General features: G+C 41.7%; 1 pseudogene; it reads left to right on the forward strand.

The window, feature by feature from the left end:
- The first annotated feature begins 2,254 nt into the window (after positions 1-2,254).
- Positions 2,255-13,612, forward strand: LOC140859337 (uncharacterized; annotated as a pseudogene).
- Positions 13,613-14,163: the final 551 nt, after the last annotated feature.

The following is a 14,163-nucleotide window of genomic DNA, read 5'->3' on the forward strand; positions in this document are numbered from 1 at the left end:
AAATAAAAATATAATGTTTTGACAAAAATAAAGATAAGAATATATTATAACAAAAAATATAATAAAAGCTAGAGTAATAAAGTGCAAATAAAATCAAATTGATGGTGGAAAAAAATATGTATGCTCATTAAAATTTAAATAACGAAATAAGAATTAACATATCTAAATAAAAGAATAGACCTCGGTTTGTAGAGAAAGATTGGAGATTGAGATTGACGGGCAAGGAAGTGTGGGCTTGCCCTGTTGATTCGACTTAATTGGTTGTCCATGTTGCTCTGTTTTAGTCCAACCATTTTTGTTCCATTGCGTGGCGATTTTTCAAATTCATGTGAACCCTAGCTATGATTCCACTTGACACGAAAGATTTTGGAATATCCTGTACCTTATACCGGCTGCAGGTATAGAAAATCCTGATTAGATTCGTAAAATTGTGTGGTCCTTCTCATGGGAGAGAATGTCCATCATGGAGCGAAGTGGGATTATTATTAGAGTGAGACTGTGGAAGCTTGCCTTCCACGGTCCTAAGCGTGCCACGTATCTTGTGCCGCTGTTAGCACGGCATCCAAAAATACCGTATAGCCATGGATAGCTACCATCAGATATATATCAATGGCCATCAAGCAAAATAGTTCACAAACGCATACTATATCATCTATGATGGACATTATTCAGTGATCATCCATCTTCTGATAATAGCTATTTAGGAATTCAAAGCACTCTGTATTAACAGCCAAAGAAAATTGTTATGAAAGATCTACAAAAAAAAAAAAAAAAAAAAAAAAAAGACGAGAATAGGCGAGGGAAAAAAAGAGAGAGAAAACAAATCTTGTTATTTAGTATAGCATAGATTTTGTTCACCACAATATCTAAAGGAAGCTTCTTGGTGCCGAAGTGCTATTTTGTTCTGCGACACGAACGTTGCATTCAAGTAATCCTTTGGCAAGAGGGCCGATACTGGCTAATCTGGACCCATGAGCCACAAACATCCCATTTGCCTACAAACCTCCATAAATCCATATTAACTCTCCTCTTGCTCGAGGTAAAAAGTTCAGTACTTCATTATTTGTGATGGCCATTACGATGGTGCCAAACTGGAGAGCAGGCCTTCCGGCCTTTTATGGCTCCTATTGATTCTCTCGTCATGGGACCAGGACCAATTTGGCCTGGATGCATCAGATCGACCAACTTGGTTTACGATAGAAAATTACGATTGATTCATTTGTTGAGGCTTTTGTTTGGAAGTTACTCTTGGGCAAACTCTCTGCAGCCAGTTATCTCCAAGACCTCGGTCTCTTAAAAGAAGTCAGCATTGAGCAATTAAGCTGTAGTTATAGCTAGCCTTATAGGTTACAAAATTCATCTTGTTGATTAAATTCCATGGATGCATGCTTTGTTGTTGTCACTGACTACATGCCAGAGTTCTGACCTCCGGACACCTAATTCATGTGAGCCTCCATTATTGTTTCAATACAGTGTTCCTGTCTTTTGTCACATAATATTCATTTTATTATCCTGTCAACTTTTGCTGAGCTGGTTATTAACACCAGTTACTGTGGCAGCTTCAATGCCCACCGGCGAGCTGCAGTTATATTTTTTTGGAACGAAGATTATTATATACGTGTAGTTTTCTATTATTCCAAGCAAAGAATAAGTCTCGAGAAACCTTGTTGGCTAGTGGGGGGCCGTGAGAATAAGAAAGGACTGGGACTTTTGCGCGGACGGTGGAGACGATCTCTGGCTACGACTTGTCATGCGTTGCTTGCGGGTCGGGGATAGCTCAGACCACGGTAAGACGACTTTGTTCCATCTTTTGTAAGTTTTACATGACTTTCTTTCCTTCCTATTGTTCTTCTTTCTTATTTTTTTTCTCCCTATAAAATGAATGAATTAATTTAATTAAAAATAAAAACATCCATAAAAATAAAAAAATAAAATATTTCAGAATTAAACAGGAAGAACAGCCAATGAATCTATATGGTTTGCCGTTTAAGAAAGTATCCAATTAGCAGCATTGTTAGATTTTCTATTAAGATGTAAAATTTAAAATATAATAACAAATTTATAAATAAATTATAATTTTTTTAAAAAATAAATCGAAATTATAGATATATTCAATAATTTTTAAAATCTACCGTTATATTCTTAACGTTTTAATCAATCTTAATCTAATCTATGATGTTAGACAGTTTGTTAATATTAACTTAAACCTCATCACCACGTCATTACAAATTTTTGAAATGACCAAAATGCCAGTCTTCCTCACCCCAGCCAATGTCGCCCTCGTCTAATCCACCGTCGAGCCGCGACCGCCGGTGGCCTCCCCCTCTGCACCCTCCTTACCCCTTCCCTTCCGCCGCCTCTGACCTCCCTTCCGGCGTCGAGAACATCAGTGCCCTCCTCCAACCCTCTAAATGCCACAAAATCGACGCTGCTTCTCTTCTCACCCATTCTGACCATGACTGCCTCCTTAGCCTCCACTGCCCTGACGCTATCATCACTGACACCCACTTCCTTTGGACGATCGCCATCGTACAACCTCGATGTTCCTCGCCTCTCGTTCCATGCCATCGGCCTATTCTCCATCTACATCATGGGCGCCCTCCTTCGCTACCTCCTCCACCTCATTGTCACTGCATGTCCGTTCTTTACTTTTTTTTCTCTTTGGAGTATCGCAGATAACAGAGATGGAGGGAAGGGGCCCGACAAGGACCCCTCACTCCGACGGTCGCTGACGGAGAAACCCCCATTCACATTGTGCCAGATCAAGAAGGCCATCCCCCCGCACTGCTTCAAGTGGTCTATCCTCCGCTCCTTCTCCTACATTGTCCATGACCTTAATCGTCTTCGACGCCCTCCTCTATGTGGCCCTCGTCGTTATCTCGACCCTCTCTCTGCTGCTCTTCTGCCTCACCGCTTGGCCTCTCTACTAGTTTGCCCATAAGTGCGGCCACCACGCCTTATCCGATTCCTCCCTCCTCAACGACCTCATCGGTCTCGTCTTCCACTCAGCCCTCCTCTTCCCCACTTCTCCTAAAAGATCAGCTATTGGCGCCACCACCCCATTGGCTCGCTCGACCGTGATGAGGTCTTCGTCCATAAGTGCAAGTTCGTCCTCCGTTGGTACTCCAGTTACCTCAACAATCCCCCAGGTCGCCTCCTCACCTCGACAGTAACCTTGATCTTCAGCTAGACCCTATACCTAGCCTTCAACATCTCCGGCCATCCGTACCTTCGATTCACCTGCCACTACGACCCCGACGGCCTGATCTACTCGGATCAGGAGCAGGCCTAGATCTTCATCTTCGATGCGGGCATTCGCACGATGAAGAGGCCGTGGGGGAGGTGGACGGTGAGGATCTGGTCGAAGGGGAGAGAGGGAGAGGGGGGAGGGAAGAAAGTTTCTGAAAGGGAAGAAGGGAAGAAAAAAAAATGGAGAAGAAGAAATACTGAAGGTATTTTTATCTTTTCATATTTTGTAAATAATTTAATTGATGCTGTTAGTTGTCTTGGGTGCAAATATATATTTTTTAAATTATTGAACGTAAGTATAATAAAGGAAGCCCTCAAGAGGATTTTTGTAATTAATCCGACATTCATCGACAATCCTGTAAAAAGGCATGAAGATTTCCATCGTCAATCCTTCTCCTTTGGGATCAAGCAATCTTTGATAGTCAATAAAGATGGACCCTTCATGGTATTAACCTTTATTATCTCAGAATCGAGACTAATTGATCTTTTTTTTTTTTTCACTAGGTTATTTTGTAGTAGGTTATTGGGTGGATGTCTGATCAGGATACCATCTTTCAGAATCTTTTCAGTACCACACGATGCAGCAGGAAGAAATAAGAAATAAAATAAAAATAATCAAAATACGTGGATCAGCCACAAAAGGACTCGCCTCCACAGAATATGCAAAACTTCACTATGAAAAAGAAATTTTGCAAGAAGAGACCTCACCCTCAATCCTTGTACACCCAGTTCTCTCTCACCTAAAGTTTTTCCTCACAAAAGCTCTCTCTCTTGGAAGACCCCCTGAACCCCTGAAGTGCTTGGTGTCCGCTGTCCAGGAGCCTCGTGCTCATTCTCTCTCAGCAACGTGCGCTTCTTTCTCTTTCTCGGGTTTCGTACGGCATCCACAGCAAAAAACCAGACCACTCTTTCTCTGTTGAGGCACAGGCCTTTTAAAGGCCTTAAACAAGGGTTTAAACCTAATTAGATTAGGTTTAGGTCTCCTAAACAAGCCAAATCAAGCTCCTGAATCATCGGATCAAGATTGAAAACTCCCTAGGCTGTCCGATCGCGATCGATCTATGGAATAGTACCGTGGACCATGAGAAATGCGTGGAAAACACCTATGCGGTCCACGCAGTCCGCCATGGACTGCTCGGTCCACGGTGGACTGGGGTACAGGGCCCAGGCAAGGCGCCTGGGCCTGTGCCGGCCCGCACGTGCGGGCCTGGGCTATGCCTGCACGCGGGCCCGCGTATGGGCTGGGCCGCGCGCCTGCCTAGGCCGCGCGCCTAGGTCGCTCATCCCGTGCGTTGGCCGCGCCTGGGCCGTGCTCCACCGCCTGCAGCCGCACCACCGGCCGCCCTCCGCCACCTCGACTTACGTGCAATCTTCAAAAGCCCGTATCTTCTCCGTCCGAGTTTCATTTTGGATGATCTTGATCTCGTTGGACTCCATTTTTCATCGCGAACCTCGCTGTGGGCTCAATGTGGACTGAATCTTGAGGCATCAAATCCTAACAATCTTCCCCTCGACTTGATATTCGGTCTCCTCCAAACTCCAAGAGCTTCTGGATCTCCTCACCCCCATGCCCTGGGGCAATCGCCTGCTGATTATGGATGGGCAAACATGGAAGTCGAGCCAAGCTGCTCGATCTCATCTCCGTCGTATGCTGTGCTCCTCCTGACTTGAGATCTGCTCGGGGCATCATTCTGCGGCAATAAAAATCTCACCTTGCGACGTCGCCTCTCGTCCTCCCGAGTCTCCTGTCTCGTGCCCGATCCACCTCCACTTGGAGCTCCACCTCGCTCTGGGCTCTACCTGGCTCCCGAAGCTCCACCTCGCACTGGGCTCCCTGTCAGATAATAATATCCTCTGCTCTCCTTTTTTTCCTTCAGCACAATCCTATCACCACATAGCACTCTCAGGATTTTTTCACTAGCTACCGTCCTGTAGCCTCTCGAATCCAGTCTGCTAAGTGAGATAAGATTTCGTCTGAAATCGAGTATGTATCGAACCTCCTCCAATCTTCTCACTGCACCATCATTTGTCCTCCAACTGACCGTCCCAATACCTCTGATCGTACAGCTCGATCCATCCGACAGATATACAGTGCCCTGACTGTTTTTCAAAGAGTCAAACTACTTCTCTCTGCAACATACATAATACGGGCATGCAGAATCTAATATCCATTTCTGGGAAGAAGTAGATACCTCGTCAGATATCTACAGGACATCTCCATCTGAATCGCTGCCAGCTATCGCTACAGCAGCCACCGTTCGATTTTTGAGTTGAGGGCTATCTCTGGCTAGATGTCCCAACTCCTCACACCGGTAATATCTGATTTTGCTCAAGTCCCTCCTGGACTTGGACTGTCCTTGTCGTGATTTTCTGTCGCTCCATCTACCGCCTCTTGCTCCTCCAGAAGCCACCAAAACTGAGCTATCACCATCTGAGCTCCAAGCCGGGTTCTCCCTTCTGAGAATCTCGTTCTGGAGTATCGTCGCGGTGACCTCGTCCATCTTGATAGTGTTCTTACCCACTAGAAGAGTAGTCACCAAGAACTTGTTCGAAGGTGGAAGCGACGCTAGCAAAACCAGCGCCCTAGTCTTCTCCTCAACATTCTTATCAACGCTAAGGAGGTCGGTGAGGATCTTTTGGAAGTGGCTTAGATGCTCCTGCACGCTCTATCCCTTAGCCATCTGCAACTGGTAAAACTGCCTCCAAAGAAAAAGAGTGTTGGTGAGAGACTTCACCATGTACAACTCCTTGAGCTTCGACCATAGCACCGTCGGGAAACTCTCGCTCAGCACATGGATCACCACCTCATCCGCTAGGTACATACGGATGGTACTCACCGCCTGCATCTGTAGCCATTTCTAATTCCGTACCTCCATTGTGGTCAGCTTCTCATCGCACAAGAGAGCATCGATCAACCCCTATTGGATGAGCACATCCTTCACCCTTGCCTACCACTAGGAGAAATTGCTCTTACCATCAAACTTGTTGATCTCCATCTTGATTGATCCTATCTTCTCCATCTTCAGTTTTGCTCACCACCGCTGCAATCTGCGTTCTTGTACCATCTTGCTCAGATACCACTTGTTGGATGGATGTCTGACCAGGACACTATCTCTCAGAACCTTTTCAGTACCACGCGATGCAGCAGGAAGAAAAAAGAAATAAAACAAAAATAATCAAAATACGTGGATCAGCCACAAAATGGCTCGCCTCCATGGAGCATGCAAAACTTCACTATGAAAAAGAAATTTTATAAGAAGAGACCTCACCCTCAACCCTTGTACACCCAGTTCTCTCTTACCTGAAGTTCTCCCTCATAAAAGCTCTCTCTCTTGAAAGACCCTCTGAACCCCTGAAGTACCTGGCGTCTGCTATTCAAGAGCCTCGTACTCCTTCTCTCTCAGCAACACGCGCTTCTTTCTCTTTCTTGGGTTTTGTACGGCATCCATGGCAAAAAATCAGACCACTCTTTCTCAATTGAGGCACAGGCCTTTTAAAGATCTTAAACAAGGGTTTAAATCTAATTAGATTAAATTTAGGTCTCCTAAATAAGCCAAATCAAGTCCTTGAATCGTCGGATCAAGATCGAAAACTCCTTGACCGTCCGATCACGATCGGTCCATGGAATAGTATCGTGGATCGTGAGAAACGCGTGGAAAATACCCACGCGGTCCACACAGTCCGCCATGGACTGTCCGATCCATGATGGACCGGGGTACAGGGCCCAGGCAAGGCGCTTGGGCTTGGGCCGGCCCGCGCGTGCGGGCCTGGGCGCGCTCGCATGCGGGCTGTGCATGGGCTGGGGGGCGCGCCAGCCTGGCCCTCACGCCGGCCTCGGCCACGCGCTTGGGCCGCACGCTTGCATCGCATGTCCCACGCATTGGCCCTGCCTAGGCTGCTCTCCGCCGCATGTGGCTGCACCGCCGCGGGCCGTCCTCCGCCACCTCGACTTACGTACAATCTTCAAAAGCCCGTATTTTCTCCATCCGAGTTCTGTTTTGGATGATCTTGATCTCGTTGGACTTTATTTTTTATCGTGAACCTCGCTGTAGACTCAATATGAGCTGAACTCGAGGCGTCAAATCCTAACATAGGTTTTTATGTGCTTGGGGATTTCTACTTTGCAATCTTTTGGAGGAGCTTGGGTTTGCCTCAGCTGATGGGCTGCTTCTAGCAGAAGCTTGAGTTGTTCAAGAGAAGCCATAAGCCCATAATTGTCAGGGGTACGAAAATTTCGTCCTCGAAATGATTCCCTCACGCTAGTCAGCATCAAACTGCGACAAACCACAGCTGGAATGTTGAATTTCTACAGGTTTTGAAGACTTCGTTCCCTTTGATGACATCCACAAGCAGAAGAAAGAACTATTCTTCCCACAGATTTTTTTGGAGACTTCTTTTTGATAATTCCTCCAGGTCTAGGGGACTAGGCTTATTTTTCAAAGACTTATTGTACAGAAATACTGTGGGAAGCAACTCACTCTGTGTATCCAAAAAGAGAGAGAGAGAGAGAGAGAGAGAAGGGCTTCGAGCAAATTTATGTGATTGGCAAGATTTTTTTATTTCCAACAGAATTTAAAGTAGCAGACTTTATCACATAGAGAACAGTAGAAATAAGCAACTACTAATGTCAGCATTCAGCAATTACAAAGATCTTCCCAAGCTTAGAGGATTCAATTTGATAAAAAGATTAAGCTAAAAAGCAATAATAATCAACTAATTCACATATGAATTGCTCTTGAAGTTTAAAAACATGACAAATACTAGATCTACACTGCAGGATTTTTTTACTACTTACTTCTGGATATCTATTACAGCCGTCAAAAGATGAAAAAGGAGAGAGCAGAAGAAAAATTATAATGGATTGCATAATATAAGTTCAGATAGCCTCGGTACGTGAAAAGATCCCTGCATCCATCAGATAGTTCTGAGACTACTGATGATAGTCAGTGACATCACATGAACGTTATTACTGCATCTCTCGATACCACCTTAATACAATTTATCTATGAGGTCGTTGATGTGATCTTCACAATTGCCTGAATCACCACCATCCTTGTAGGGCTTTTTTTTCAACAGCAGCTTTAAGCTTGAATGACCACACGAATTTGGTCTCCTCTTTAAAATGTGATCCCACCGTAGCAATCTCATGCATGATGTATAGATGATCATGATCCCATACTTCCCAAGTGCCTAACCAACAAAACAATTTGTAAGTATACAAGCACAGTCACAGAGGGAGAAGGGCATAGGTGGGCACGGGGGGGTGGGGTGGGAGGCATATCAAGTTTATTCAAGAGCATTACTCAACAAGTTCATAACTATCAAGGGCATAACACTTGAGTATATCAGTTATCCAAAAATACAGGCTGAAATCAATATTGATATCATTTGAGCTCAGGTCAAGCAGGCTTAACCAGGTCAGATGTAGCTACAACGAGATGAATACAACTTGTCCAAAACTACTGACTGATGATCTTTTTTCCATATTACGTATTCATTTGTGGTACATGAGAAGCGTCCAAGTCACTAAGTAGAGAGAGGAGGCCAAGGTAAAGCATGGCTCAGGATGACATTATTTCTGTGTTCTGATTGACATGTCTGTTCTGATTGACATGTCAGCTTGATAGAGCTTATGTTATGAAAAATGTCTCAATATTTGGTCCACATTGAGCCCACAGCGAGATCCAGGATGATGAACGGAGTCCAACGAGTCTAAGAATAGCCCAAATGGAGTCCAGATGGCGAAGATACGCATAAAAGAAGCTCGAAGCAGTGGCACGGACCACAAGACGGCGGAGGCCGGTGGTGGCGCAGCAGGGCCCGACAGGCGTGCACGTACAAGAGCACGCGGCCCAGCCCTCTGGGTGGGCCCAGCACCCTGCGCAGTCCACTGTGGACCGCAGGGTGCTGGGTGGTCCAATGGAGGCCGCGTAGATCGATCACGCGGTCTACGCACGGTCCACAGGCAATTTTGCACGATCTGACGGCTTTGGAGCGAGTCATTCACGATCGGATGGTTGAGGATGACTTCGGACATGATCAGGCTTGATCTGAGGCTATAATGCACGATCGGACGGCTTTGGTGTGAGCCGATCACGATCGGACAGCCACGGATAGTTCTAGAATTGATTGGGACTCAGTATTCCTAGTGTAATAATTTTTTTGAGATTCTGGAGCCTATATAGCTCCGATTAACGAGCCATTTATTGCATTAGATAGTTGATGACGTTTTGAAGGTGTAGAAAAATTTTAAGAGAGATTTCAGAGAGCTTTTATGAGAGTTTTGGAACTTTTTGTTGAAAAACTCTTATATAAGGGTTGAGTGATGAGTTCTTCTTGTATTGGTTGTGTTTTATTCTCTCATAGTGAAATTTGCACGCCCCATGGAGATAGGCTTGAGGCTGATTCATATAATTGTATTGTGTTTCTTGTTTTGTTTCTTCTTTCTTTCTGTTGCACTGTGTGGTACCAGATTTTACATAATAATTGGTATTAAAGCAAGGTGGTACCAAAGTATAGGTTGCGGCTGTGGTGATTGAGTAGAAGATGGAAAAGACAAGTTCAATCAAGATGGAGATTAACATGTTTGATGCAAAGAGTAATTTCTTCTTGTGGCAGGCGAGGGTGAAGGACGTGCTCATCCAGCAAGGATTGATCGATGCTCTTTTGTGCAAAAAGAAGCCGACTACAATGGAGATACAGGATTAGAGGTGGCTCCAGATGCAAGCGATGAGTACAATTTGCTTATACTTAGCGAATGAAGTGGTGATCTATATACTTGGTGAGACTTTTCCAACGATGCTGTGGTCGAAGCTCGAGAAGTTGTACATGGCAAAGTCTCTCACCAACACTCTCTTTCTTTGGAGGCAGTTCTACCAGCTGTGGATGACTGAGGGATAGAGTGTCACTACAAGAAAAGTGAGTTTTTGCGACAAATTTTTTTGCGATGAAAAAAATTTCCATCGCAAATAAAGCTATTTATGACGTTTCAAAATTTTTATCGCTAATAAAAAACTATTTATGATGATATTATATTTTCATGGCAAATAAAAAATATTAACGATGCAAAAAAGAATTTTATCGTAAATACAATTAATTTGTGATGATTATTTTCATCGTAAATAATAAAATATTATTTTAATTTTAAATATTTAAATATTACCAACGAAAAATTTTTCATCATAAATAATGCAAGTGTTTGCGATGAAAAGAGATTTTTCATCGTAAATATCTGTTATTTATGATAAAAATTTTTATCATAAATATTTGAAAAAAAATAATTACCTTATTTACGATGAAAATATCTTCTATATCGTAAATAAAAATTATTAATGATGAAAATTTTGTTGGTAACATTTAAGAAAAAATTAAAAAATTAAAAAATTAATGATTATTTATGACGCAAAGATTACGTTGTAGATAATAAAATATTTACGATGGAAAACACACTTTCCATCACCAAATACTAATCATTTATGATGAATCCTTTTTGTTGCTAATATATGAAAAAATTAAAAATTCAAAAACTCCATGATTAGCAATGAAATAATTTTCATCATAAATAATTTATATATTTATGATGAATAATTTAATTACGTCGCTAATACTAAAATTTTGATGACAAAAATATTTCATTGCTAATAATAAAAAAATAAAATTTAAAAAATATAAATTATTTATGATGAAAATATTACATTATAAATAATTTCATATTTACGATGAAACTTTTAATTTCTATCACAAAACTATTGATTATTTACGATGAATATTTTTCATTGCTAATATATGAAAAATAAAAAAATTTTAATTTTTAAAAACTAGACTATTAGCGATGAAAATAATTTTATCGTAAATAATCAAGGATTTTACGATGAAAAATAGATTTTTCATCGCTAATAATTCTATTTTTATGATGAAACTTTTGCGTCACTAATATTTAAAAAGTTTTAAAAATTTGAAAATAAAAGATTAGTTGCGACGAAAAGGTTACGTCCGAAATAATCCATATTTGCAACGGAATATTACTTATCCATCGCAAAATCCTTAATGATTTACGATGAAAATTTTTGGTCGCTAATACGTGAAAAATAAAAAATTTTAAAATTTTAAAAACTCGACTATTAGCGACGAAAAAACTTATTTCCGTCGCTAATACAATTTTTTATGATGAAAATATTTCATCGTTAATATTTAAAAAAATTTAAAAATTTAAAAATAACAGATTAGTTGTGACGAAAATATTACATTATAAATAATATGTATTTACAATGAAAATAACAGATTAGATAAGCAAATTGAAACAAAGTCACATGATATGCATCCTAGACAATGTGATCTAGTTTAAATAATTTTTCATTGAAAGATTTGGATCACAATTCTAAACCCATTCTCATATAAATATCAAATAGTACTATTCTTTCAATTTTAAACAAAACCAAACTTATATCTCTAAACTTTTTTTTTATGTTTATGTTGGTTGCCCATCTTATATTATAACTTCACAATTAGTTTAAATTATAAGTGGATTCTGACATGATAAAATGACGTATGAATCGTTGAGGTACCTATGGTGGGATCTTTAGAGGCAAGGACCACTCATAAATACTTGAGGTACCTATCGTGAAACCTTTAGAGGCCAGTAAGGATTACAAAGTATTTATTTTTTCAAAGTAATATATACATGTTTAGATCCGATTAAATCAAAACTGGACAACAAAAATCTTATATCAATGATCCAAATCATTAGATGTAATCTACTATTTCAAAACTACTTGTATACAAAAATATTATATGATTTGAAGATCCCTAACCTATACATCAAATGATCAAAAAAATATATCTAATTTAATTTTATTTGGACTATTCAATTTTTGACTCGTTGATACATAAGTTAAGGATTAGAAATCATACAATTTTTTTGTGTGCCAGCAGCTTTGAGATATTAGATCACATTCAATGGCTTGAATCATTGATTTAAAACTTCTATTACAGAATTTTGATGTGATCATATCTGAGTCCAAATACTGTCGATCTGATCCAAACTTAGCTATATATATATATTTATATATATTATATATATATATATATATATATATATATATATATATATATATATATATATATATATAAACTTTCTATGGAAGACCCCCCAACCAAGGAGTTAAGTTGCATTACATGGCTCATATTTACTTTCTGATCCTAACTTGACTATATATATATATATAAACATTCTATGAAAGATCCACCAATCAAGGAGTTAAATTGCATCACATGACTCATGTTTATTTTCGTCGTAAATTTTTTAAAAAAATAAAGAATTTTTTTTAGTAATTATTAACGATAAAAATATTTTTCATCGTTAATAACATAATTAATGACGCAAAGCTTTTCATCGCAAATAATTTTTTTTGGTGAAAAAATTTTTTTAGCGAAAAAAAAATTTTTTTTGGTGGAAACTATTAGCGACAAAATTTTTTCGTCGTTAATAACATTATTAGTGACGAAATTTTTTTTTCATCGCAAATAATATTTTCAAGCAACTATTAGCGATGAAAATAAATTATTGGCGATGAAAATTTTTATCACTAATAGGTCGCATCCTGTCAAGTCCCATCCTGAAACCCATTTTCTCCGCCTCCTCCCCCGATTTCACGCGAAAGTGGTCCCCCTTCTCCCCACCGCATTCGCCGTCCGACCGTCGCCGCGTCCACCACCATCGCCATCACCATCGCCATCCATCACTGTCACTATCCATCGCCGTCCTCCAGGAAGGTAAGGTTGTTTTTTTTTGGTGTTTTCTTGGGCCATCGGGGATGGGGGAGACGCTGGCGGGGATGGTGCCGGGCCGAGCCGATGGGGATGTGGTTGGGTCGGGCTGGGCCGATAGCGCCTGCATCCACCGTCGGTAAATATATATATATTTTTGGTGTTTTCTCGGGCCATCGGGGGGCTAGCGGGGATGGGGTCGGGCCGGGTAGGCGGGGATGGGGCCGGGGCCGATGGGGATGGAATCGGGCCGGGTCGGGTCGGCGGTGCCTGTATCCACCGTCGATAAATATTTTTTTTTTGGGGTTTTCTCAGGCTACTGGGGGGCCGGTTGGAATGGGGTCGGGCTGGGTCGGCAGGGATGGGGCCAGGGCCGAGCTAGGTCGGGCCAGCAGTGCCTGCATCCGCTGCTAGTAAAATTTTTTTTTTGGTGTTTTCTCAGGCCACCGGGGGGCTGGCGGGGATGGGGCTGGGCTGGCGGGGATGGGGTCGGGCCGGGCCGACGGCACGGGTCGGGGCCGACGGGGATGAGGTCAGGGCCGGTGGGGATGGGGTCTGGTCGAGCCGGGCCGACGGTGCCTACATCCGCCACCGGTAAGTTTTTATTTTTTTGGTGTTTTCTCGGACCATCGGGGGGACGATGGGGATGGGGCCGGGACAGGCCGGCAGGGATGGGACCGGGCCTACGGGGATGGGATTGGGTCGGGTCGGTGGCACGGGTCGGGACCAACGGGGATGGGGCCGGGCCGGTGGGGATACGGCCGGAGCTGGAGGGGATTGGGCTGGGTCGGGCCGGTGGGGATACAGCCGAAGCCGGAGGGGATTGGGCTAGTTCGGGCCGGCGAGGATGGGGTCGGCGCCTGTGGGGATGAAATTATTTGATTAATTATATTTATTACATATTATTTTTTAGTGTTACTATTGAAATTATTTAATTATTTGATTAATTATTTTTTTCACTAACACAATGCATATTGCTGTTACTTAGTACAATTTAATTATTTTATGTGCTGTTTTGTATGCTGCTGATATTATAATTAAATATAAAAAATATTTTTATTTAAAAAAAAAATTATTAAAATTTTTGATGAAAAAATTTCAATACGGAGTTATTCTTTTTTGATAAATTAGAAATCCATTTTCGAATGC

Source organism: Elaeis guineensis, chromosome 7 (genome assembly GCF_000442705.2).
Source record: "Elaeis guineensis isolate ETL-2024a chromosome 7, EG11, whole genome shotgun sequence".
Lineage (NCBI taxonomy): Eukaryota > Viridiplantae > Streptophyta > Magnoliopsida > Arecales > Arecaceae > Elaeis > Elaeis guineensis.